Raw genomic sequence first — 24,532 nt, 5'->3', positions numbered from 1 at the left:
CGGACCAAAACCGAAACCAAACATTATCGTACTTTTAACATAAAAAATATTAAAAAAAATAATATAAAAACTCAAAACGTTCATTTATATATTATTGTTTTCATAGTATTTAATGTTATAAACAATATAAAAGTATAGTTTACAATCTGAAATATATTATTTTATTTAACTTATTATTGAATGATATCATTACTTATAAAAAAGCGTCTTATTCGTGCGGTATTTTTATATTTTTAGTACGCTTTTTTTAATAAGACCAATAAAAAATGTATGTAAATAATGAATATTTTAAAAACCGAAATGAATAACCAAAATTGAAAATGCCAGTTAGGAACCGATGGTTATGGGTATGGTTCCATAATTTTAATAACCGTAAAGAACCAGAATCAAAACCGAAACTGTAAAAATTAAATGATTTTTGGTTCTTACAACACTAAAAACCGGACAAGAACCGGCCGTTGACACCCCTAGTCACAGAGTATTGTAGCTTGTTAGATGTCTCAAAGACTCAAACTTTCTTGTTTTTTTCGGTAAAGATAGTTACTCAAACTTTATTTTTGTTTCACCACTGCAAATCTTATAACCAATTTTAAACATTTACAATACCCGCTTCTCCTAGTATTATTTGTATTTACACAGGCTTTCTTCAAAATCACTGTTGCCAATAAATAAAATTTTATTGTTTCTTTTTTAACTTAATTTCTAATTTAAAATTTTCCTTCCGTGTACCGTGTACTTCTACAGTTGTACGTCTCTTATATTACATAGTCCCAACCTTATTACGCCGCCACGAGAAATTGGAGGAGGAGGGTCTTTCTTTTGGGTTTTAAGAAATCAAGAAGTAAAACGAAGGTACGTCTCCTGATCATCATGAATATTGTTACGAATTTGATAGATTATGGGCCTTTTGTTTTGTTTTTATGTACGACGATAAAATTTAGTTGGATATGTAAGTTGTTAGCAATAGGCAGACCAATAAGTGCATACCGTGTGATATTACCTAAAGTAATCCATCCTCACAGCACATTAGTCCTGCAGTTTTCAATTCGAAACGAGATAGACAGTAATATTGATTAGTAATCGTATCCCTCCCTCACTGTCCATGAGAAAATTAAGAGAACGATGATGACGAAACAGAAGAATCTAGAACATTCGACTCCAAGTGTTGGCACTTTTAGACCCATATGATGGTCAAATCCGCTTGACCACGATAACTTACCATGGGCTAACTAAAACAACTAGTATGACGCACGTGCATATGCACGTGTTTTTATGCCAAGCTAATTGTATAAGTCGGCAAATATTTTTAGAACAATTGTTAACCAACTAAGTACTAACGTATCTAAAATGGTATATATTGTATATCGTATCTATATCGTTGCTTTAAGCAAGGTATATATTCAATTTTACATTGTGCTGTCAGTAAAAGAGTTGGTGAAAAATGTAAAAGATATATAGAAGATAGTAGACAGTAAAAAACACATAAGAAAAGACTTAATATCATAGACATGTACAGAAGCAAAAGAGGATATAGTAGTTAGCAAAGAACATGTAAGAAAATACTGAATATCTTTTACATATTTGGTTTCAAAAGAACAAAAATTAGTCACTTAGTGCTAAGTGAAGTTGTTGTCTCTGTCTTTCAGTAAAGTTGTTCATCGAAGCATTCACTACAACGGATGTCATCACTGCCAAAATAAAAAGATATTTGTATGAATGCGTACATTAGAGATATGAAAATTTTATGGTAAGTATTTGAAATTGTAAGAATGTCGCACTTACATTTTTATCCAGAGTTGGTGCATTGCCACTTGTTGAGTCATTAATAATTGGAAGTAGCTTTGAAACGGCGAAGAAACTGTTTTTATGTTGCTTGTTGAAGTTGGTTATTTTTAGTTGGAATATAGCCTTATATCCCACCAAATCTTGGAACAGTTCTAGTAAAATGTCTACCATTTTCCTGAACATATTGAATGCACATAATTTAAATTGCTATTGCATGCATATATTGAATGTAAGAGTAGTTATAGTTATTTTTTCACCTATGATTCAATCTGAGCAAGTTCTTTTTTAGTTTTTTGCAGGAGTGTTGTTGCTTCAGGATCAAATGCTACAACTCTTGTTGTAGATGTTTCATCCTTTATCTCCATTCCCAATCGGTACCTGTGCAATATATAAGTTAATTATAGCATATAGATAGGGAAGATGTAAAACTTAAATCTTACTTTTGTTCTCGAGGCACAATGCCGCGGCGGCTAGCGATTTGTAACCGCTTAATTGGTGATATCAACTGTTTTTAGACAATGTTGGCATGCATTGTAAGACCATCCCTTGTCAAGAAGTACTTTGGAAATAGTCGCCTCACAGGTAAAATGCATTTGCTGTAAATAACATAGTTCGTTATATTGTATATATAGAATTGTTAAGAGATGAAAGTTATAGATGAACATATGTTGATTTATATACATGTGATGAAGCGTCGTTAACCAAGGCAATTATTTCTGACAATGTCTTTTTGTTCTGGAATGAAGAGAGTGTGGTGAATCTTGGCAGTGCTTGAGGAAGCCCTTGTAATGGAAGTTGACTTTGTGTTGGTACTGGACTGGAGAAAAAAAAAAAAAAAAACAAGTCATACAGCTGTTGAAAGGAAGTGTTCTCAATCAAATATATTAAAAATTTATGTTAAAATTCTCTTCAAATGCTCAATCGTGATTTCATACATAAAAATGCCAGAACGTACAGTCATGAAGAATGGGCAGAGAATATAAATGTTGGTGCTCTTTTTAGAGAAGATTTTACATGGCATGATTACCAATAAAATGTAATTAGTTGAAACTAAGTAATTGAAAGTACCTGTTCATGATATCCGCAACACGTGGAATTTCCAAATTTAGATAAAGTTTTGTTGCAGATGTAGATGACAAAACATATTCAAAGATATTCGGTCGTTATGTTAGGTTTTGGATAAGTTGAATGATTATAAATTATGATAGAATATGTGTTTGGTGTGAAGAAACATACCATTATGTTTGATGCTCGTAGAAGTTACGATCAAAACTGCTGTACTACAGTGATTCTTGATTGTTTCATCATCGAGTTGTTTCGCTGAGCCGCTTCACAATGTGATTTTCAAGACATATCCTCTACATGATGAAGCAATAAACAGGTAGCATGTGTGTAAAGAGGGAGAGTAAATAGAGAGAGACAATTTTGATATCGAAATTTTATGTAGAATAATATAAAGTAATTTTCCTTTTCAAAATGGATCCGGATGAAATTCAGTGCTCAATTTAATTTTCTCCCTCCTCAAATACATGAATTTTTTAAGTTTATATTAGTAGAAGTATGATAGTACATTCTGTTCCCTATTCTGACAGATTCTTGCTTACGTTCCTGCAGGTTTATGCAGTTCATTTCAAATGCTAAAAAAAGCTCCTTCGTGAGTACCCGAATTTGTTCAGCCACACCAAAGACATTTTCCAAGTCCCAGGCATGAGTGATACAGTTAACCTGCAACACATCAAGAAACACTACAATGGAAGTGACCCGTCCATCAATCCATTTGGAATCATCCCTCTTGGTCCTGAAATAGATTTTTCTACTCCCCACGACAGGCAGAGATTTAGTTCTTAAAATGAGTAATAAAAAATGATGCTGCTCAGTTTTTTCAAATCTCGCGTGTTGTTGTTTTGGTTCAAGTACAATACAGTTATACCCAAATTTCTTATGTTCAGTTTTCTGGAATAATCAGGTACTTAAATCTTCATATATCTTCTGTGACTTTCCATGTGTGATCAAGCTGATGTTATATCTAATGTAAATTATTTCACCTCGTACTTCCATAGTTCCCTACCTACTTTTAGAACATGTAACGTGAGAGACTCAATCAATGTGAGCTTGTTCCTTGCCAACTTCATGTCAGACTATAATTGTTGGAGTTATCCCTCACATGAGGAGAGAAAACCGAGCCGACAGAACGGGCAAATTGCATCGCACAAGTCGAAGGCCTGCCGCCGATAGAAGCGACTTCCTTCGAGCTCGATAACATAGAATTGACCAGCCAAAGTGGCCGCCCAAGGCCCAGCTTCGAGTCCAGGCACCAAATTCCAGAGGAGCGCCCAAGGCCAGTCTATTTTCGTGGGCTTGCTACAAGATCCGCGAATTTGGTTTTGGAGATAAAACCAAAATCAAGGTTTTGGAAAACCTAAGCTAACAGAACCAAACAAGTCGGGAAGGATTGGAATCCGGACTAAAACAAAGAGATAACCTTTACGAGAGATACTGACCCGTAAAAGAGATAAGAGTGATCTAGTAAGGTGAGAGATCGTAAAGGAGAGATTGTAATCTTCCTTCCCATTTTATTAAGAACCGGCTCTTGTGGAAGTAGGCATCATTAAGTAAACCACGGTAAATCTTTGTGTTGTGGTTTTGTTGTTTAACCGCTTTACATTATTATTTGTTGTTGATAGTTGTTTAGCGAGTTGGGCATGTTAGTATAGGTTGTAGTTGATATTTAGATTTTGTCCGGAGTTGAATTGTGTTCATACAAGTTATCCGTGGTAGTGGGGAACCGATTGGTATTGGTGTAATCCCCAACAAGTGGTATCGAGCCTTGGTTAGAATAGCCTAGGGTGTTATCCCAATCTTTGTCGGGCGGTGTTTGACGAAATTCCCGAGAGAAGATTTGAGGTTAAATAACTTGTAGAGATGGACCATTCCGTGAACACTTTCGTATGATGAGTCCGAATAGGAAGAACTACACCATCCGGAAAGCCAAGATGGAAGACTTGCTATCTTTACAAAGGACTTGGCACTTCCATTGAGAATGAGGGAGTAAAACCGTAAAAGGCGATGAAATTTGAATGGAAAAAGCTTGACGAAAAAAGCTATTGGGTACATTCGACAATGGATAGGCGGCGATGTCTTTCACCATGTGGCCCAAGAGACTACGACCTTCGATCATGGAAGAAACTTCGAAGACCTTTTATGAGAGGAAGTCGGGTGGAAACAAAGTGCTAGTCGTTAAGAAGTTTGCGGAACCACGAAGTACCAAGAAGGTTCTTCAATGTCCGAGCATCTTAATGAAGTCTGAGAATATCATCAATCAGATGCATTTGATGAAGATCAATTTGGGAGGCGAAGTTGAGGCTTTGTTTCTATTAGGCTCTCTACCCGAAAGTTGGGAGACATTAGCGGTTTCTACATGGAAGAGCAGCCAAGGATGGAATTGTTACCATGGAGATGGCTACCACGTCTTTGTTGAATGAGGAGACTAGAAGGAGTGCAAGAAGCGACTCTTCTAACTTCGGAGGTCCTTTTCCGCGCGAAACGGGGAGAGGTCGAAGCGAAAAACCATCTCGTTCTAGAGGTGATGACCAGTAAATCTAGGGGTGAAGCTAGAACTCCTGGCCGGAGGCAATGTTACTATTGTGCCACCAAAGGCCACTTCGGATATGAGTCGCGAGAACGAAGAGGGATGAGAAGAATAACCGTGTACATGAAGACATGGTGCGGAGGAACGGAAACACAGGCGAGATACTACCGCGCACTAGTCGATGACCTAGTGGGAATTGTGTCGGTGTGGTGTGTCTTTGTCTTAGTACCTCATGTCGGGATCTGAGTGGGTGATAGATCTGAGGAGCATCCTATCCGTCACACCGCCGCGGGGATTCTTCACTACCTACAGTTGTGGTGAATATGGTGAAGTGAGGATGGAGTAACGATGGCGTCTCAAGATTATAGGCATTGGAGATGTTCATGTAGAAACCAATGTCGGCTACACCTTGACACTCGAGGATGTAAGACATGTCCCCGACATACGGTTAAGCTTTAATTTTTGAAATTAGATGATGATGGCTTTGTAAACTTCGTTTGGTAACGGGGTATGGAAACCGGCGAGAGGTTCCATTGTAGCGGCCGGAGGAAAGAAAACTTGCTCTCTTTACAAAACCACGGGCTAGTTTGTGTAAAAGCGAATCTAACGCGCGAAGAAGAAGAGCTTCATCCGAACGTGGCACAAGAGAGGCGTGTCACATAGGGCATAAAAGGGATGGAAGTTCTTGCTAAGCAAAGGCCATGCCGGACATTAAAGGTACACATTTAAATACATGTACTCATTGTTTGGTAGGAAAGCAACACGGGTGTCTTTCCAAAGATTCCGTCTCTCCACGAAAGGACAACGTCCTTGAACTAGTGCACCTGGACTTATGTGGTCCTATGAGAGTGAAGTCCCACCGGGGGCTTCGTACTTCTTGACATTCATTGATGATCGTCAAGAAAGATATGGGTCTATAGTCACGAAGACCAAGGATGAAGTACTTGGCGTGTTTGAGAAATTCCACGGCATGGTGGAAAGAGGCCGGGAAGTTGTTGAAGTGTATTATTTCGGATAATGGGGGTGAGTACATTGGGCCATTTGAAGAGTATTGCGAGTCATGGGATTAGTCATGAGCGGACCGTTCCCAAGACACCGCAAATGAATGGAATAGCGGAGAGAATGAACCGTACCATTGTAGAGAGGATAAGATGCATGCTATCTCACTCTAAGCTACCTAGAAACTCTTTGGGTAGAAGCAATCGCGTCTGGCCGTGCATGTGATCAACTGTCACCGAAGAAAGCCTCCGAATAGTGATTATCCGGAGAGTATGGTCGGCCGAGAGATGTTGATTATGGATACTTGAGGGTATTTGGGTGCGGGGCATTTGTGCATATTCGAAGGATGAGAGATCCAAGCTTGATGACAAAGCCAAGCGATGCATTTTTCTCGGTTATGGAGATGAAAAGTTTGGTTACAAACTCTATGATCCGATTAACAAGAAGGTAATCCGAAGTCGAGATGTTGTGTTCTTAGAAGACCAAACCATAGCAGACTTTGAGGAGGGTGAAGCTGAGGCTTTCACCAATGATCTTGTTGATTGAGAACCGAAGTTCCTACCGTGGAACGTCGCGTAAGCATTGAGAATCACGAGAACCATGAGTTTGAAGCTCATGATGAGAATCCTATTGCTTTCGTGATGGGATAGAACCTATTGGTATAGAAGATGCATGAGATGCATGAACCAACACCGAGAAGCAAGCGTGTATCCTCCCCGGCACCACCCGGGGGCAAGGAGGTCCGACAGGCAGGAGAGACTAGCTTCAACCGGTATCCACCACATAATGCGTGCGTGCTACTATCGGATGGTGGAGAACCTATGTACTATCAAGAGGCACTTGAAGGTGCAGACAAAGAAAAGTGGTTGAAGGCCATGCATGACGAGATGGATTCTTTGCATAAGAATCACACTTATGAAGTTAGTTGAGAAACCCACGAGGAGAAAAGTTCTCAAGAATAAGTGGATATACAAAGTCAAGCATGAGGAGAACAATCCTCACCCAAGGCACAAAGCTTCGCCTTGTTGTGAAGGGATTGGTCAAAGGAAAGGGATTGACTTTGATGAGATTTTCTCTCTGTAGTGAAGATGACTTCTATCCGGGTGGTATTGGGTATGGCCGCAAGTATGAACCTAGAGGTTGAGCGACTAGATGTTAAGACAAATTTTCTTCATGGAGACCTTGAAGAAGATGTCTACATGGACCCGGCCGAGGGGGTTTGAGGTCAAAGGCAAGGAGCACCTAGTATGCAAGTGATAAAGAGCTTGTATGGGTTGAAGCAAGCACCGAGACGATGGTACATAAAGTTTGATTCCTTTATGGTGAAGCAAGGATACAAGAAGTCCGCTTCCGATCATTGTCGCGTTTGTTCGATTTTCGGATGGAGATTTCATTGTCTATTTCTTTGTATGTGGATGATATGTTGATAGTTGGCCCAAACATCAACAAGATATCAAAGCTTGAAGAAAGACTTGAGTAAGTCCTTTGAGATGAAGGATTTGGGTCAAACAAAAAAGCGGATACTTGGGATCACGGATCACTCGTGATGAAAGAGTGGAAAGTTGTGGCTTTCTCGAAAAGCTACATTGAGAAGGTGTTGAAGAGATTCAACATGGATCAAAGCGAAGCCCGGTCGGTTGTCCGCTTGGGTGGCCGGTTCCGCATGACCAAAGAGATGTGTCCTAAGGGTGAGCATGGCGAGTCGGATGGAAAAGATTCCTTATGCATCCGCAGATGCGATGGCGGTTTGATGTATGCCATGGTGTGTACTAGACCGGATATTGCTTTTCGCCGTTGGGGTGGTAAGCGATTTACATCAAATCGGGTAAAGAACATTGGGAAGGTGTTAAGTGGATATTGAGATATCTCAAAGGCACTTCCAAATCATGTTTGTGCTTTGGTGGAAGTAAGCCCTTACTTGAAGGCTACACTGATGCAGACATGGCAGGTGATGTTGACTCGATGAAGTCCACCTCCGGTTATCTGGTTACTTTTGCAGGGGGAGCAGTTTCTTGGCAATCTAAGTTGCAAAAGTGTGTTGCCCTCTCCACTACAGAAGCCGAGTATATTGCAGCCACTGAGTGTTGCAAAGAGTTGCTATGGATGAAGAGGTTCTTCGACGAACTAGGGCTAAAGCAGAAACAGTTTGTAGTTCTATGTGACCGTCCAGGGGCCATCCAATTGAAGCAAGAATCCGAGTTTTCATTCTAGATCCAAGCACATACACGTCTGCGTTATCATTGGATTAGAGAAGTACTCGAAGACAAGCATTTGTGTATCGAGAAGATCCATACCGACAAGAACGGGTCGGATATGATGACCAAAGTCTTACCGAAAGGTAAGTTTGATGTTTGTTGTGCTATTGCCGGAATGGCAGCACACTCCTCCTGTTGATTTGGCAATTGCATGGAGGTAGCCCCTCATTGTTCGGGAGGGGGAGATTGTTGGAGTTATCCCTCACATGAGGAGAGAAACCGGAGCGACGGAACGAAGCAAATTTCGGCATCGCGACAAGTCGAGGCGCCCAGCCTCGATAAGCGCGACTTCAGCGCTTCGAGCTCGATAACATAGAGGCGACCAGCTCAAAGTGGCCCAGCGCCAGTGTCAGTTTCTTGGTAGCGACTCGCGCTCAGAGTGGCAGCGCCAGCGCTGCCAGTCTATTTTCGTGGGCTTGCTACAGTATCCGCGAATTTGGTTTTTGGAGATAAAACCAAAAATCAAGGTTTTGGAAAAACCTAAGCTAACAGAACCAAACAAGTCAGAAGGATTGGAATCCAGACTAAAACAAAAGAGAGATAACCTTTCTGAGAGATACAACCCCGTAAAAGAGATAAGAGTGATCTAGTAAGGTGAGAATCAGAAAGGAGAGATTGTAATCTTCCTTCCCATTTTATTAAGAACTGGCTCTTGTGGAAGTAGGCATCATTGGCCGAACCACGGTAAATCTTTGTGTTGTGGTTTGTTGTTTAACTGCTTTACATTATTATTTGTTGTTGATAGTTGTTTAGCGAGTTGGGCATGTTAGTATAGGTTGTAGTTGATATTTAGATTTTGTCCGGAGTTGAATTGTGTTCATACAAGTTATCTGTGTAGTGGGGGAACCGATTGGTATTGGTGTAATCCCCAACAATAATAAAAGGAGGCAATCCAAGGTGGGAATATATAGCTTGCACCTATATATAAATTTAACACAGGCGGGGCTGTCCTCAAACTACTTCACACAATTAGAAAATTGTACACAATCTAAATTGTCTTAATGTCTTATTTTATGAAAAAAATTTAAGAAGATTTAATAACAGTACGGTAAAACGGAGTATAGTGATTAATAGAAAAGTGAGCATACATAAATAAGTAATTCATCAGCAGAGTATTTCTAAAGTTTGTTTGGAATGAAATGTCTTACTGTTCATCTTGGATTTGTATATCCCTTATAACAGTCTGATGGCCATTCTTTTTTGTAACATTCTTTAGTTTGTTCCACACAATTATCCGTCCGACTACATCTGTAAATAAAAAGAACAACGTAAAACATTAGAATAACGTTGGAAATAATTATTAAAATATTATAGTATGTAGGTACACATACCTATAAGATGCTTGTCGTTAATCTTGGATGGTATTTGATCAAAATCGACAAATTGGAATGCATGCTCTGGGAAGTTCGTAGCGCTGATTTTGGTTGGTTTTATCATGGTGCTCCAATTGAAAGTGATAATATATTCTCCAGATGTTACTTTATATGCATTGTCGCTTTTCATCAGAGAAAATCTATAGATTTCGTAAATCTCTTTCTCAACTATGCGGTGTCTGAACTTATCCATGAACATTTTATATATTCTTGAATGTATCTGGTGTCCCTGGTAAAAATGCAAATGTTGTTATATATATTATGTTTGATAAAGAAAGTAAAACAAAAGATATATAGTTATACATACGTGTTCGTCAATGAGGAGCATGTCTAAACTTGTTACTTCATCCGTGCTGTAGTCAACGGCTTCCCATAATCTACTTACTCTAGCTAATATCTTCCAGTCTCTATCAGAGGAGTCAATGGCAGCTATGCAGTGATGTTGAAGAAGTGCCATTCGTAGAGGTATGTATACACAATGATACAATATCAGATCTAAGAGAAATAAATTTGGCTGAAAGTATTGTCAAATATCTTACTCAAAAGAAATAATATGTTGAAGAAGTTCTCGTTGCTCCTCGGACATCATCTCGCAGCGCTCTCTATACTGATTTTGTCGTTGTTCCAACTGATCATCATTATTAGAATTAGATAATCGATCGGCGCCCGAATTAGTAGCCAATATATATATATATATATTGAACAACCAGGTATAGCTTTCTTCAAGTAGCTTTCACTGAAAATGAAAGACGTATTAACAAATCTATCTAATTTAATAAGTAAGATAAGATAATTATCATAAGATGAAATCTAGCAACATCAAACACTTACCCACATGGACGGGGTGCATAGATGGGCGCAAATTTGAAATCTACAAATTTGAATTAAAGATTGAAATCAGAGATGCCAATGTAGTCAATGGCAGCAAGTTGAGATGAGAATGGGAGAAATGGTTTCAACTATTCGTTTGCAAGCATCTCTCTGGTGTAGAAGTTTGGGAATAGGTCTCTGAGGGGATGCAGAGTCTTTTGTCCACCATAAATTTCCCCAGATGCCACATAGAGATAAGAATCTTTTCTGAAACCAAACGCCCTTAATATCAAACCCACTTCTTCAGGAGTGAGTGGGCATTTTCCACGTTTTCTTTCCCCATCAGGACTCAAATCCTGTAAAATCAAAATAACATGAATCCAAGTAAATAAGTAAGTAAACAATAAATTCATCGTTGTAAGTTGCTATACTTGCTCCGTAGATACGTAGTATTACAGTCCATTTAAGTGCTTTTACACTGTTAAATAAAATCCAACAAAAATAATTACTAATCCACCAGAGATGAGATTAATTAATGAAGCTAAATGAGATTGGGGACAGAGAAGGAGAAGGAGAAGGAGAAACTAAAATCGGAGACGTGAGACAGAAAGATGTAAAAGAGACAAATAGGGTTAAATTAGGTAAATAACCAGAGCAAAAACAAAGTGACGAAGAGTTTTAGAGATACATAAATAAATACTAGCTTTCGAACCCGTCCTACGAACGGGTGCCGTTATATTAAATTATTGTAAAAAATATTAACAACTATGTATAGCTATGAGATATGAAAATTATATTAATCAGTCATTCAAATTTTTTGCACCACTCTCTATAAAAAGAAAGCACCAAACCTTGATAAAACTCATCGACTTCTTTTTGTTGTTAGGTTTAATAATAGAAGTTTGATTGAAGTTTTGTGAGAATACCCAATGTGACAAAGATAATATTGAAGCTACTTGAATAGCATGATATTCTTAATCATAATAAAAAAAATTATGATAAACACTACTTAAAATGCAAAACTATATTTGTCGAGACATTTATTCCCCCTACATATAATACAAACATGTTTTAGGATTATTAGTTCAATGCATTTGCATCAAGTTTCTGATTTTACATTAATTATTCTTTGAGGTTAGTTCAATGTAGTACGTTGCATTCAGTTTCCAATTTCTCATTAATTATTATTTGAGGTTAGTTCAATACAGTTGTATCAAGTTTCCGATTTCCTGTTAATTATTATTTGATGTTAGCTCAGTGCAATTGCATCCACTTTATAATTTTCCGTTAGTTATTCATTAAGGTTAATTCAATACAGTTGCATCCAATTTTTGATGTTTCGTTAAGTACTCTTTGTGATTTGTTCAATACATATGCATCCAGTTTCTGATTTCCCATTAATTGTTTTTCTAGGTTAGTTCGATAGTTTATAATTTATAGTTATTTATGCTTTGAGGTCAATGCGATACAGTTACATCCGGCTTCCGATTTCCAGTTCACTATTCTTTGAGGTTATTTCAATGCATTTGCATCAAATTTATGATTTCCCGTTAGTTAATCTCTAATTTTAGTTTAATGCAGTTGCATCCAGTTTATGATTTTCCGTTAATTATTATTTGAGGTTAGTTCAATACAGTTGTATCCAATTTTCGATTTTATGTTAATTGTTTTTTGAGGTTAATTCAATGCATTTGCATCAAGTTTCTGATTTCCTGTTAATTATTTTTTGAGGTTAGTTCAATGCATTTAGATCAAATTTATAATTTCCTGTTAATTATTCATTTAGGTTAGTTCAGTGTAGTTTCATCCCTTTTTCAATGTTTTGTTAATTACTCTTTGAGATTAGTTCATTGCAATTGCATCTAATTTCCAATTTTTCCATTAATAATTCTTTAAGGTTAGTTCAATACATCTGCATCTAGTTTCTGATTATTTATGCTTTGAGGTTAGTTCGATGCAATTACATCCTGTTTTCGATTTCCCGTTAACTATTCTTTGAGGTTATTTTAATGCATATTTGCATTTAGTTTCTGATTTCTCACCAATTATTCTATGAGGTTAGTTCAATGCAGTTGCATTCAATTTTTGATTTTCTGTTAATTATTTTTTGAGTTTAGTTCAATGTATTTGCATACAGTTTCTGGTTTCCAACTTATTATTATTTGAGGTTTGTTTGATGTATTTGCATACCGTTTACGATTTTCCGTTAAATATTTTTTAAGGATTTGCATCCAATTTATAATTTTCCGTTAGTTATTCTATGATGTTAGTTTAATGCAATTGCATCCAGTTTTCGATTTCTAGTTAATTACTTTTTGAGTTTAGTTTATTGTATTTATATAAAATTTTTGATTTCCCGTTAATTACTCTTTGAGTTCAGTTATGTATTTGAATCCAATTTTCGATTTCCTTTTAATTATCCAATGTGGTATGTAATACCAACTTCTACTGATCCATCTGTAGTGTCCTTGCAAACATGACATAAAAAATAAATTATGTTTGATTTACTATGTGGGATCATCAAAGATTATCCAGTTCCCGATTTCCCATTACTTATTTTTTAAATTATGCATGACTCACTACGTGGAATCTGCAAAGATTATCTACGAACGGGTGTTATTATATTAATTATTCTAAAAAATATTTGCAAATATACATAACTATTATATATTAATATTATATTGATCACTCATCCAAATTTCTTATAACGTGAAAACCTCACTCTCCATTGAAAAAAAAAAAACTCACCTTTGATAAAACCCTTCAACTTCATTTTGTTGTTTAATAATATAAATTTGATTGAAGTTTTGTGAGGTTGCCTAATAAGGCGAAGTTCATATATATTGAAGCTACTTGAATAGTAAGGAGTTACCAGTCATACGGAAAGAGATAAGATAAACACCATTTTAAATGCAAAACTATACTTATCAAGACATTCTCACAACATATAATCTAACTATGTCTTGAGGTTAGTTCAATGCATTTCCATCCAGTTCCTGATTTTCCGTTATTTATATTTTGAGGTTAGTTCAATGCAGTTGAATCCAATTTCTGATTCTCGTTAATTATTCTTTGCAGTTAGTTCAATACATTTGTATCCAATTTCCAATTCCCTATTAATTGTTCTTTGAGGTCAACTCAATGCATTTACATCCAGTTTCTGATTTTCCGTTAATTATTATGTGAGATTAGTTTAATGCATTTGTATACAGTTTTCGATTTCTCGTTTATTATTTGATAAGGTTGCATTTGCATCTAGTTTTCGATTTTCCGTTAATTATTGTTTGATGTTAGTTCAATGAATTTGCATCCAATTTCCAATTTCCCGTTAATTATTTCTTGAGGTTAGTTTAATGCATTTGCATCCAATTTATTTTTTAAGATTAGTTAAGTGCAGTTGCATCCGGTTTCCGATTTTCCGTTAATTATTCTTTAAGATTAGTTCCACGCATTTGCATCATGTTTCCAATTTATAATTAATTTTTCTTTGAGGTTAGTTCAATGCATTTGCATCCAGTTCCCGATTTCCCGACAATTATTTTGTTTATATTAGTTTGATGTATTTGCATCCAAATTTTGATTTCCCGTTAATTATTTTTTAAGGTTAGTTTAATGCAGTTGTATATATATTCCGATTTTCTATTAATTACTTTTAAAGATTAGTTTAATGCTTGCATTTGCATCCAGTTTCCGATTTCCCGTTAAATATTATTTGAGGTTAGTTCGATGTATTTGAATCTAGTTTTCGGTTCTCCATTAATTGTTCTTTGACGTTAGTTTCATTTAGTATTATATATGTTTTGAAATATTTGTCATTATTGCTTTGCCGTTATTTTTTTTCCATTTTCTATTATATATTTTGTGATGTTATTTTTTTTATAATTTAATTTTTCACATGTAATTTGTTTTGGTTTGGTATATAATTTGTTTAATCCCAACGTCCACTTTAACTTAAAATTATATATATATTGTGGTCAGAATTGTGATATATATATAGTGTTGAAAATTTATAAATTTATAAATTTAATTGGAATCTACCGTAATTATTGTGACCAGAATTGTGATTTTTGAAATCCTTAACTATAAATAAATGTTGAAATCCTATTGTGGATGACGCATCAAATCGAAAGGGTTTTAGAAAAATTGTTTTCGGTGGAAACTATTATTTTTTAGCAATTTAGTTTTTTTGTCTCATATTTTTTTTCGTAATTGGCTATATTTTTTGGGAAAAGTTAGAGACTCTATGAAACTCTAGATAGGATTGTTTTTGTGAAACTCTAGATGGAATTGTTTTTTCGTAATTAGTTATAGTGTTTAGAAAAAGTTAGAGACTCTATGAAACTTTATATGGGATTGTTTTCTTATTTATATCATACTTTTTTATAAGTAGTAATAGAGTTTAGAAAAAATTGGAGTCCCTGCGAGTGTTCCAAAAAAATAGATTGGTGAGGGTGTTCCAATTCTTTATATATATATATAAAGAATTGGAATATGTCATAATTATTGTGGTCGTAATTGTGATTTTTTGAATCCTTAACTATGAATAAATGTCTAAATCACACAGTGGATGGTGCATCAAATCGAAATGATTTTAGAAAAATTGTTTTCGGTGGAAATTATTGTTTTTAGCAATTTGGTTTTTTGTTTACTATTTTTTTTTTCGTAATTAGCTATATTGTTTAGAAAAAGTTGGAGATTTTGTGAAACTCTAGATGTAATTGTTTTTTCATAATTAGCTATAGTGTTTAGAAAAAGTTAGAGAGTATGTAAAACTCTAGATGGGATTTTTTATTTATTTATATCCTACTTTTTTATATTTAGTAATAGAGTTTAAAAAAAATTGGAGTCTTTGTGATGATATAGTTATAATATATATCTAAGGATAAAGATAAATATTTGTTTCCTATTTTATCTCCTATTTTTTCTTAATTAGCCTTGACACGTGAACACTCTATAAACGCTTCCTCAATTGAAGAGGGTAGAGCTATAATATATATATATATATAAATCGAAATGATTTTAGAAAAATCGTTTTCGGTGGAAATTATTGTTTTTAGCAATTTAGTTTTTTGTTTACTATTTTTTTTTTCGTAATTAGCTATATTGTTTAGAAAAAGTTTGAGATTTTGTGAAACTCTAGATGTAATTGTTTTTTCATAATTAGCTATAGTGTTTAGAAAAAGTTAGAGAGTATGTAAAACTCTAGATGGGATTGTTTATTTATTTATATCTTACTTTTTTATATTTAGTAATAGAGTTTAAAAAAAATTGGAGTCTTTGTGAAGATATAGTTATAATATATATCTAAAGATAAAGATAAATATTTGTTTCCTATTTTATCTCCTATTTTTTCTTAATTAGCCTTGACACGTGGACACTCTAGAAACGCTTCCTCAATTGAAGAGGGTAGAGCTATAATATATATATAAAGATTATTTCACTATTGCGGGACTGTAGATTATGGTCGCGATTTTTAAAATAGTTTAGATAGCTATATGCCTGTTTTAAAAGAAAATACCCTTAATTTGGAGTATATACATGAAATTGACGGTTGTCCATCTGTTGTGGTGCCAAACAGTGGTAGCAGCAAATTTGGTCAGTGGGATATCTGGGTTTTGAGAGACCTAGCCCGTGGAGAATGGGATAAGCGTTATTGTTTAAACCTCACTGAGTCGGGCAAGATATTTCCTGGAGAGTGGTCTAGTTCGTTTGATGTTGTGGCTTCTCTTGAAAATGGTAGGTTCTTGTTGTTCAAAATAGAAGCTGACGGAGGTAGTATTACATATATGATGTACAACTGCCGCGACTTAATTTTTTTGAGCTTGATCCGGATGCGCACTACATTTTGGTCATTTTTCGACCTCATGTTGAGAACCTCGTCCCTTGCATAACGCCATGAGTACTGTTTCAAGTTGCTGTTATATATTCTTATTTTATTTGTAGTATTTATTTTCTATTGGATTTGGAAGTAATCTCTATTGCTTTTAGCCTTATAATTAAGGCTAAATCTATGGTGCACGTGATGTATGGTGTGCCACCACATCTGGGCCACTCATACACAAGGGTGCGTGTGTATTGCAATGCAAAAGTACTGATCCAAAGGCCCACATAACCTGCGCACTATAATTAAGCTGCAGCTTTAAATTCATCGTTCTATTTAACTTTCCAGTTATGCCCTTAGGTCTTATACAAAAATTAAATTTACCAACCACTTTTGGTAAGGATGCTTTAGTAATTTTACTAATTCTCAAAATCTTTATGTTTCCATTGTAGCCTTAAGGGCATCTCCCATGGAGAGTGTAAAAGGGCATCTCCCATGGAGAGTGTAAAATTACATCTCCACGTAGGCTCTATATAGGTGTCATTAGGATTTTACAACTCTAATTGCATACTATTGTATAGTCTATAAATATTCACATTCTATATTCTCTAATAGAGAAGTGTAAAAAAAATTGGATTTTAAACTCGGACGTCACTTTAAATGACGTTTCAAATTAAAGAGAGACGTCACTTTAAGTGATTTCTGAGTTAAAAAATTATAAATTATGATTTTGGAACTAGAAAGAGATGTGACTTAAAGTGACGTCCGAAAAGTTTTTCGTTCGGACGTTAGTTAAAGTGTCGCCCGAGTTATTTTATCAACTAATAGTGAGATGGAGAATTCCCCACTTCCTCTATCAACTAATAGTCTATTATCTACGGTATACCACTCCTATTGGAAAGAGTTCTTTAACAAGTGGAGGGTAAACTTTACACTATATACGGTTTACATCCCCATTGGAGATGCCCTAAGTAAAAGTATTACTTATTACTATTGAAAGGGACAATTTGGAGATATCATGAATTCTAATAATAGGAAACCATTTCCCAGCATAACTTTAATTGTTAGCTAGCTTGGTTTTTCGAATAATGCTACACCGACCAGCTTATTTGACCTACTATTTGAACCTTACTGACGTGTCAAAGGATGTGGCAGCCCCACATCAGCCGCCCCAAACTGTTTAGTTTAGACTTTAGAAGACTATATAACTCCCATGAACATTTAAAATCTTCCCACGATTGTTTTCCTAAAAATACGGAAATGAAACAAAAATAAAAATAAAACCACTCTTTCTTCTTCGTCTCTTCTTCTACCAAAACAAATACAAAACCTTATTAAAAGAATTACATGTTAGAAATCTCGAACTGTCCGTCATCATTACAGTAAGGTAATAACCCCACGAAGTGCCAAGGTAGTAGAGGGAAGTGCCAAGGCAGCAGGAGGGAAATGTAATACACACTTTTTGTATAATATTGTTGACAAAAATAGCGGCTCGACTGATCTGCTCAAGACAATAGTCTCTTGTGTTATGATCCCAGACTTGATGATGTGGAAGCTCCAAACTTTCCAACTGATGACCAAATGCAGCAGTGATGAGCGCCATCATTGGCATTCCATAAGCCTCCACAAGATTGAGCATCTTCATCCTAAAAGGCCGCCCAATGATGACACTTCCCAGCCAATTTCTCACACGTTCAAGATGAGTATTATTACAATGAACAAACTTGAATTTATCCTTCATTTGCAAAAACCTTTGAAAAGCAAGAGGCACCTTGGTCGGATCAGCATTACGAAAGATTATAATTCTAGAACCATTGCAAAGAGCCAACACCTTCAAACTAACAGTTTATGCACATACCCAAATCCCCACAACATTTTTGGTTGCTTTCCCAGTTAGCTTTTTGGTTTGGTTAACCCATTCTTTGAGCGCTTTCCCTCTTTGAGTAAGAATGACTTTTAGATGTTTTCTTTGAAGTAGGCCTACATTATAAGTAGTAGAGTTTTTGTTGGTTTTTGACATCTTTATCCAGACTTCCGTCAAGATTTAACCGGATCTAATTTGGCCAGCAAGAACAGTGCGATATTCCTAAATACGTAATCAGTAAAACAAGAGAATCAGTTGATCATAAAGATAATTTCAACTTAATCTCATGAATAGCAAAGAAAGAAAAAAGTACAAGTGCTGGCCCTAAGGCAAAGCGACCCAAACAGTTGCTTTGGGCCACCAAACCAAAACAAAAAAAATAGATGTCACACTATTATCGGCACAAAACAATAAATTTTCCAATAAAGAGTTCAGTTAGTTGCCACTTATTTATGACCAAAAAATAAACCAATCATATTTAAAAAAATCTTATATTAAACTCTTATATTAAACTCTTCGACAATACTTACCCCACTCGTTACAAACAATTAAAAAAAACAAAAAATACTAAACCAACTCACGATTAAAAAAACCCAAACTTTTATCTATATTTAAAAAAACAAATAAAATTTGTTTGTCAAATAACAAAATCACTCATAATCCCCGAGAACCCAACTCTTTATTAAATTCTTTGACAATACTTATCTCACTCGTTACAAACAAAAAAAAAAAAACAAATAACACTAAACCAACTCACAATTAAAAAACCCAAACTGTTATCTATATCTAAAAAAACAAATAAAACTCATCTCCCAAATAACAAAATCACTCACAATCCCCGAGAACCCAACTTCTTATTAAATTATTTGGCAATACTTACCCCACTCGTTACAAACAATTAAAAAAAACAAAAAACACTAAACCAACTTACAATTAAAAAACCCAAACTTTTATCTATATCTAAAAAAATAAATAAAACTCTTCTGTCAAATAACAAAATCACTCATAATCTTCGAGAACCCAACTCCTTATTAAACTCTTTGACAATACTTCACTCGTTACAAACAAAAAACAAAAAACCAACTCACAATTAAAAAATCCAAATTGTATCTATATCTTAAAAAACAAATAAAACTCTTCTGTCAAATAACAAAATCACTTCACCCGCTCTTTTTTGGATTATATTAAATAACACAAGTTAAAAAAAAATGATAACATTAACGTATATAGGGCCACATTCTATGTCTTGCTTTAGGCCACCAAAATATCAGGACCACATTGAAAAAAAAACCCGACAAATCCACTACAATATAATAGATGATGTACGATTTATCAAGACTTCGAGATCCAAATAGCCAACACAAAACACGGAAAAAAAGAACCAAATAAAAAAACGAGGTACCAACTTAAAATTCACGAGTCTTATTACTTTTAGAGATAACATGCAAATAATTCTTATCATTTTTAAAGAGAGAGATAACCTGCTTCTTCTTCTCGTTCTTCTTATGCAGTGAACGCATAAGAGATAACATTGCTTATGCAGTGAGCGCACCTCGAACAAGGAAGCCAAAGAGAGTGAAGAAGCTGTGAAAATGAGTATAGTGAGAAAAAGGATTCACTTTGTTGCTTTGGGCTTTTGTAGGGTTTTTTAAAATGGAAAAAGGCCCATATACAATGGGCCTGACGATTGACTGAGCCCTTAAAAGTCGGCCCTTATTTACTGATTTCAAAAGATGGAATTTGATACTGTGGATGAGAAGAAAATGAGAAGCGAACTTCAATTTCGATAACTTGTTTCGGCAAGAGGAGAGAGCGAGAGAGTGCGACGCAGGACAAGGGCTAGCCTTTTTTCTGAAGTGAGCCCATAAATCGGTACAACTGAAGCTCGTCAATTTCACAGTTCACACTTTTCTTAAAGCATTGGGTGGGCTTCGGCTGTTGTACCCAAGTGGATGGGCGCACGAACAAAACTTGAGAAATACAGAAAACAAATTAAGCCCAAACATAGTTTAAATTGCTCGGTCTGTTTATCGGTCCTCAACATTCATGGGCATTAGGAGCCACCTAGGATTTACAACATTCTCTCTGTTGCTCCCAAAAAAAAAAAACATTCTCCCTGTTGCTCTACATATTTAAAGAGTTGTCTCAAAATTTACACAATCTTCTAAAACTAGCATTTTTTTTTGGGTTTTTTTGACTTAACCCCCCACGGATGTACTCCTTTTTGAGATAACCCCCCATTTTGAAAATCATTACTGATTGCCCCCCATTTCAGAGTTAATTTTTCATATTGACAATTTTGCCCTTATGTCAAATTTGTAAAACCCCCATTTTTTAACATCGTCTTTGAAAAATTCAAAAAATTCAAAAAAAAAAAAAAAAAAAAAAAAAAAACTCAAAAAATCGGGAAAATTGAAAAAAAAAAAAAAAAAAAACAAATTCAAAAAAAAAGAAAATTCAAAAAAAAATTCAAAATTTTCCAAAAATTGAAAAAACAAATCAGAAAAAAAAATATGACTGATGTAGCTTACTCTTCTAATGAGTCAAACAGGGTTGAGTAATAATGAAGTGCCTTAGTAAATCGGTCGAATTAAATCGGCCCATTATGATTTGCTTCTTCTTCCACAATCGTAACAATTTTAGGCTTCATCTCTTTAATTGTACCCAAAACGTTATCAATTGCATTGGGCTGGGCTAGTAACTGATGCAACTCAAACATCGAATTCACTACAACCGTCTCGCCCGGTCGAAGATCCAAAATGGATGCGTCAAGATCAGCTAATGAATTACAAACAAACTCTCTATACTCAAACTCAACATGTAAATTTTTAGCAAATTGAGCTAACTTCCAACCAACCCGTCGCAGAGCATCTATGTTATCGGGTGAGGTGGCCCGATACTGCTTAATCGAAAACTAAAGCGCCCATTCTGATGCATTGCAAGTGCTTGCATTAAAGCGCACCATTGAATACCTTGTTTCATCTTGAAATCGATAATATGAACCCGATTGGAATCGATGAACGAAGTCTAGAAATCGCTTGATTTGCGGTGAAATGAGCGAAATTTGAGGTGAGGGCAAGTTTCATAAAATGGATTTGAAGAATATCGAGAAAGAAGAATCAAGTGAAGGTTGAGGATATAAACCATAAATATGACGAGCAAGTGCTTCAAAGAAAGTAAGTAGCTACTTTCCTCATTGTGAAACTAGCGCGTAGTAGGCTTATCCGTTTAACGAAAGTGATTCATCTAGTTTGAGGTTATCTTGTTGAACCGCCCAAAGCCCGACCATTAAAGTGTGAACTAGACGAATACCATTTTCCCGCGAGTCAATTAGTACTCTTGGGCCGAAGTTGACTCGGTTTAGAGTAACAATCCCATTGTTGTTATTTGAAGAGGCGTAGAGATTGATGGGATTTCTTGTTTGATTCTTTTTCCCCTTTCACCAAGTATTGCACTCAAATCGTAATTTGAAGAAACGGGTTAGCCATAGATCCGTGCTTTTTGATAGTTGAAGATTCAAAGCAGGGGAATATGTGATTGTTTGATGATTGTTGTTGTTGGGGAAGAGATAGTTCACTTTCACAAATCATGGATTCGAAAGCAAAGTAGAAAGATCGGAAGGATTATAATGAACTCAGATCGTAATCCACCAAGATGAGAAAGTAAAACATCTTCTTGAGCTGCTGATGAAGAACCCATCGTCATTTCAAGCTGTTCTATCTTAAAAGCTACATCACCATATTTTTTTTAATTTGTTTTCAAGTTGTTATTTTTTTCATTTTTTTTTCAATTTTTCTGATTTTTTGAGTTTTCAGATTTTTATTTTTATTTTTTTTTTGAATTTTCAAAATTTTCAAAGATGTATGTTAAAAATGGGGGGTTTTTACAAATTTGACATAAGGGCAAAATTGTCAATATGAAAAATTAACTCTGAAATGGGGGGCAATCAGTAATGATTTTCAAAATGGGGGGTTATCTCAAAAGGGGGTACATCCGTGGGGGGTAAGTAAAAAAAACCCTTTTTTTTCGATAATATCTAAAAATAGCTTCCACTCTATGCATACTTACTATATTTTTACCATTGTAGACAGTATAACAGGACCAGCTCTGAGACTGTGAGGAGTCTAGCCGGGTGAAAGAGAATAATTTGCAAGAAGTCAAAAACTATTTTGCAGATTTTAAATGCTCCTTGTATGTGATAAAGCTTAGTGCTGGCCTGGTACCTGGATCGGGGACTGGCTGCTGCTTAGTTGAACACTTGAATAGCTGCATCATCTGGTGCTATTGCTAGTTGTTGCAAAGTTTAAAATAAAATTACTATTAGCTTAATTATATCACCATGACAAGATCTTGGTCTGTCGTTGTCTCGTTGATATCAGACTTTTGTTCTTCCGTGAATACATAATCTCAAACATTAGGTATCGTCCACATTTACCGATAAAATCAGGTAGGTGCGTATAGCCATACGTAAATCTATCACGGCCCAGTAATCTTGTTATGCAATTGCGAATTTGCGATGCTAGTCTACTCTACAGCTGGGCAGTTTAAGCGCCTATTAATCACTGCTTAATCGGCACATAAGCGCTATGCGCCCCTCGACCGGTCCAATCAAGAAAAAATTTAGAGGTCTGAGCGGGTGTCATAAAACGGGCGATTTTTTTCTCTTAATCGGTATAAAAAAAGCACCGATTAAATTTAACATAAATTCGGTTTTCTTAAGCGCCGCCTAAGATCGAGTTTATAGGTTTTTTTTTAAAAAATAAAAAATAAAAATTTAAGTCCACAAAAAAGCCCAAAAAAAAAACTCACGAATCTATATATTGAAAACGTTTCGCTTCACCGAAAAAAAATAATCAAAACCGTAAAAAGTGAAAAACCACCAAAGAAAACTCTTAGGCCAGCTAGCACTCCACCACTCAGGCTAGTAGTTTTTTTACTTTATTTTGTTTTAAGTTGTTATATCACTTATATGTGACATATATATTATAGGTTAACTAAGGCGATTAATTCCGATTAATTGCTATAAGCTCTTGGAGCGACTTGCTCCCGATTAGCGCTTAAACTGCACAACTCTACAGTTGTAAGTCTGTAACTAGATCAACTGGCAGTTTGGGACCAACAAAAAGTCATAACTTTTCGATAATAACATAAACTCGGTTTTATACACGAAAAAGGTGTCACGACTCACAATGTCCTCATGACTGACTGACGCTAATTGTTGAGCAGAGTAACAAGTATCAGAGACCATAGTATAAAATATCAGAATATGGGTATTTATTGATACTCAATTTATTGATATGTATCGTGGATATATCCCCATCTTTAGGGATATTTTACATTGTTTCATATACAAATATCATTGATATATCTAAAATATCGACAACTATCATAGATTTTGTGAATATTTTTTGATATATATTATTTATATTTGTTTAAAATATAATAGTAAATATTAAATAAAATTGTTATCTATAAAAAAAATATCGCCTTATATCTCTAAATATCGTCACAATATCGTCGATATTTACAGTCTTATGTATCTATAAACATGTCGCGATATATATTTTTTTTGTTGAAATCTCGATATGTATCGTGCTATTCTGTAATATATCGTGATATTTTGTACTGTGTCATAGTCTTAAGGAGGGTTGTCAATGGGTTTCGATAACCCGATAACTGATTTGAACCAAACCGATAAAAAAACGGTTTGAGTTTTGATCATTTGGTTTATCTTCCACTGATTCGAAACCGAACCGAACCGATAAGATATTGGTTTGGTTTCGGATTTGCCCTCCACCGAACCGATAAGATGATATTTTAGTAATATTTATGATTAATTTTGTATATGTTTATCAATTGTATGGTTGAAATTAATTGATTTAATTTAAGATTTAATTGATTTTATAGCTTTCGGTTCGGGTTCAGTTTGCAATATATCTTATTGGTTCGGTTTTGGGTTCCTAACTTTATTATCGGTTCGGGTTCGGATTTTCCAGAACCCAACCTAAACCGATCCATTGACAGCCCCAGTCTTAA

General features: G+C 35.3%; 1 protein-coding gene across 1 annotated transcript in view; it reads left to right on the top strand.

The window, feature by feature from the left end:
* The first annotated feature begins 518 nt into the window (after positions 1-518).
* The window catches only part of LOC147520720 (F-box protein At3g07870-like), a 36,872-nt gene continuing 12,858 nt past the window's right edge, over positions 519-24,532 (top strand). Inside the window, exon 1 of the mRNA XM_086592222.1 lies at positions 519-852. The gene's annotated coding sequence lies outside the window, so the exon portion shown is untranslated. The remainder of the gene's footprint in view (positions 853-24,532) is intronic.

Source organism: Coptis chinensis, chromosome 2, assembly GCF_015680905.1.
Source record: "Coptis chinensis isolate HL-2020 chromosome 2, ASM1568090v1, whole genome shotgun sequence".
In the NCBI taxonomy this organism is placed as follows: Eukaryota; Viridiplantae; Streptophyta; class Magnoliopsida; order Ranunculales; family Ranunculaceae; genus Coptis; species Coptis chinensis.
This window is presented reverse-complemented; position numbering and strand designations above follow the sequence as displayed.